This window comes from Anoplolepis gracilipes, chromosome 17 (genome assembly GCF_047496725.1).
Source record: "Anoplolepis gracilipes chromosome 17, ASM4749672v1, whole genome shotgun sequence".
Taxonomy (NCBI): Eukaryota; Metazoa; Arthropoda; class Insecta; order Hymenoptera; family Formicidae; genus Anoplolepis; species Anoplolepis gracilipes.
In genome coordinates, this window is record NC_132986.1 from 3,586,240 (window position 1) to 3,590,563 (window position 4,324).

At 39.0% G+C, this 4,324-nt stretch overlaps 1 long non-coding RNA gene across 1 annotated transcript; it reads left to right on the forward strand.

Annotated features, from left to right (window-relative positions):
* Window positions 1-289: 289 nt before the first annotated feature.
* On the forward strand, window positions 290-3,288 carry LOC140675341 (uncharacterized). The gene is made up of 3 exons (XR_012048364.1): window positions 290-1,975; window positions 2,078-2,280; window positions 2,574-3,288. It is a non-coding gene; the product is annotated as an uncharacterized lncRNA (long non-coding RNA).
* The last annotated feature ends 1,036 nt before the right edge of the window (window positions 3,289-4,324 follow it).

A 4,324-nucleotide genomic window follows, 5' to 3' on the forward strand; every position in this document is an offset into this window, starting at 1 on the left:
GACGGTGCACACACTCACACACACATACAAACATCTTGTACATACAATAAACCACTCTACATTACAGCATAATAACTCTCGCAGTGTCTCTTTTTCCCCCCTCAAATTACGAACCCTGATCCCGACGAGCTATCCGGTCGAACGTCCGACACAACAGGGGGGGGGGGGTTAACAAAATTTACAACTAGTCATGTTGACAAGTGAAAATCACCTGAAGATCCGTTATAATGTGTTTATAATCTAGTATGAATTATTACTTTACAGGTTGGGTTTGGTTAGTTTTTTGTTGGGGTGGGGGTGCAGGAGGGTGATCTGTGGGGACGCCCGTACAAAATTGTGCGAAAAAAGCTAAATGCGGGCGGCCCACCGATCGCCGAGGGATTGGACCCACAGGTCCTGGAGAGAGTGGTCTCCACCTTCTTCTCGGGGGCGCGGGCTGGACCAACGATATCTTCCGACATCCGGAAGTCGGCCGCGTCTGTTCCCTAGACAGAGGACCTGGGGATCACGGAGGATGAGCTCATGCGGGAGATCCGAAAAATCCGGGACAAGAAGACCGCCCCGCGCCCGGACGGGATCCCTGCAAGAGTACTGGCCTTGACCGCTGGGGTCACAACAAGGATGATGTCGAGCCTCTTCAATAAGTGCCTGAGGTCGGGGAGATTCTCCGACCAATGGAAATGTGCACGGATAGTGCTCCCCAAAGAAGGAAAACCGGCTGGATCTCCGTCTACGTACTGCCTTATATGTCTCCTCGACAAGGCGGGCAAGCTGCTTGAGCGAATAATAGCTGCCCGCCTGAGGAAGCATTTGTCCTGGAATGGTCTTGATCTTGCAAAATGCCAGTTTGGGTTCCGTGAGAGTCTTTCGACAATTGACGCGATTATGCGTGTAAAGACCCTTACGGAACAGGCTATGGCCAGGGGGAGAGTGGCGGTGACAGTGTCGTTAGACATTGCTAATGCATTCAACACCCTCTCCTGGGAAGGTGCGCGGGGCCCTGAATTATCACAGGATCTCCGCGTACATCCAAGAGGTGATTCGGCATTACTTCCGGGACAGAAAGATAGTGTACCCAGGGCGCTACCGTAAAGTTAACGAGAGGGAAGTCCACCGAGGGATTCCACAGGAGTCGGTCCTAGGACCACTCCTGTGGAACCTAGGGTATGATTGAGTCCTTCGGGGGGCCCTTCTCCCGGGACAGGAGCTAGTCTGCTGCGCAAACGACACATTGGTTCTGTCCTGGGAGAGTGACTGGAGTAGCACCATTCGTCTCGCTGGTGTGGGTGCGAGACACGTGATCGACCGAATTTGGAGGATGGGTCTCGAGGTGGCCCTGCCAAAAACGGAAGCAATGTGGTTCGCCTCCGTTGGCAAGAGGGGGCCGCCTCGAGACAAAGCCAAAATAGAGATCGAGGGTGTCGTGGTCGAGGTCGGGACCCAGTTGAAATACCTGGGCCTCGTCCTCGACAGTCGGTGGAGCTTCGAGCCTTACATGGAGAGGCTGGTTCCCCGAGTGCGGGCAGTGGCTGCTAGTTTAGGCAGACTCATGCCCAATCTCGGGGGGCAGAGAGAAGGAGCGCGTCGCCTGTATATGACGACGGTCCAATCCGTGGCACTATACGGAGCCCCCATGTGGCACAATGCAGTGGTGGCCAGACGCAAAAACCTGCAGACTCTTAGGGGTATGCAGAGGCGGCTGGCCATCCGTGTCATACGGGGGTATAGGACCGTCGCCTTTGAGACGGCATGCCTGGTAGCACATTTAAATAATTGTACTTTAATGTAACATTTATCATTCCAGATTCTCAGCAATTCCGTTGCAAAAGGATTACGCTTTTACAGTTTATATAATTATGAGTTAAAAGACAGTACTGCCACTGCAGAGTTTTGTGAGTGGATGAATTCCCTGTTTGATGCTTTGAATAGAAAAGAATATCACAATGGACTGAAACCAGGAAATGCAGATTTCTTAGTACGTGGTATTCTTATATATTTCTTTTGTAGATTTTCCTAAACCTTTGAACTTTGATATGGACATAATAAAATTATCAATTATTGTTTTATGATATTACAGTTCCTACAAAATGCTTTGGATAAATTAGATCAATGGGAAAATTTAATGGAACAAGGACTCATTACAAGCAACGAGTTTCTTACTCGGCAGACTGCGGAAGGACTTCGCGTAACTTTATGATCCATGATAGATATAACGCATTACTTAACCAACGAATTTAATTTCCCTTGTGTTTTGTCAGGGAACATAAAGATGCTCTTGAGGTTTGTTTTATACAAGAAATGTTATAAAATAGCTTGTAATAAAAAAATATAATTTTTGAGATATATGTATATAATTCATAAGCAAGTGAACAGCAAATGGTTTATAGGGTAGGTTTACAATGATTGCATATCACTGATATCATTACACATGCGCGAGTGCATATACACTCATGCACTCACACAACTTACTTCTTTTTTACTTTACATTTATAGAATTTGTATCTTTTAAAAAATACTCATATTAGAAAAAAATTAGTAAATAGTTTTTGTATTTTTACCATTTTTACTTACAGCGATTTTTTGGTTGTGTTCGTCAAGCAGGAGGATCTAATGATCATCCTGCAACTCCAACATTTTTACAAATTTATAAAATTTTGTCTTCTTATTCCATTTTGGCTCCACCAAAATATGGAAATTGTTTAGTAGAAAAAAAATCGTCATTAATTTCGCTGAATGATATTAAGTCTCTATATCAAAAACTAAACGAAGAAACAAGCTTATTAATTGACACTATAAAGTCTAAGTTAAATAATGCAATCAGGGATGACGATTGGGATATTCATGATATATTTGAATCAGAACATGATTATGCTACACCGGAAGCTTTTGATTGTATTATATATTACATTACTGGACGCGTTTGCCAACAATTATTGAAATTTACTAAGTGTTCTTCATGTAAAAAAGCTCTTATTACTAATTCTGAAAACTGTAACAGCAAAGCAAAATTAAATGATATGCTCATAGAATGTTTTGTTCATCCACATATAGGTTTTTACAACTTTATAAAAAAGTTAGAGCTTTATTTATGAAACATTGCAATGATATTAACGTTGCAGATGCTATTTTAAGCGATGTCATTAATTGTAATACGTAACATTTCCCTGTAAAACACACAAATTGGATGTAATATCTCACATAGTGCATTATTATATACAAATACGTTTATCGCGATTATGTACAGAACTAAACAGCTATATAAAAAATAATCAACATATGAAAAAAATTTCAAAACATTACACAACATAAAAACTAATTGTAATAAAAATATAATTTATAATTTTTTTATTGTATTTATTATTTCGATCCTTTATATTGTATAAATTCTTTTTATTTATATTATATAAATTCTTTAAAGTCTTATTAAAAACAAGGAAATTATTATTTTTATTCACTAATGATGCGATACTATACTATTTTATTATATTATTTTGTATATTTTATATATTATTTTTTTATTCTTAAAATGTAATATCTTATAATGTAATCTATTCAAGGAAAAATTATGATCCAAAAGATTTGTCTTTTTTTACTACTAAATAAAATTTGTTTTTATTTGATATATATATATATATATATATATATATATATATATATATCAATTTTATAATTGAATTATGCGAATTATACACACAAATGTGCGCATAATTTGTACAATTCAATTATAAAACAGATCGCAAAGTTTTCGACTCATTATCTATATATATCAATAGGCCAACTGAACTAGTATCACCATCTACAACTTTTTGGTCATTATCCGGGCGGGGTAGAAACTCGAGTTGGAGAGGGCTGGCAGCGTGCAAGGAAAGGCTCGAGCCTCGAGTTTTCTCTGCCGGCTGCTATGTCTCTCTCGCTCGCTCTTATTACTGTCTCGCTCGCTCTTATTACTGTCTCGCTCGCTCTTATTACAGTCTCGGTTGCTCTTATTACTGTCTCGCTCACTTCTATTATTGTCTCTTTCGCTCGCTCGCGGAGAGATATTTGTTGTGTGTAATAGTACATATTGACGTGTGATTTTTGTACATGCGTCGTTTAAAAGAAATAATTATAAAGAAACGACTTTATTTCTGGACCAAAATTTTGTTGCGAGACTGAACATAATGTAGAGGACGAATAGGCATATACAAAAATTCAAATTAAATTTGAGAAATATGTGTATACAATAATATAAACTATCTAATATTATATACTTTACTTATATTTATCTCTATATAATAAATACGACTAAATTGTAATATTTATTATACATACATATTGAATATGT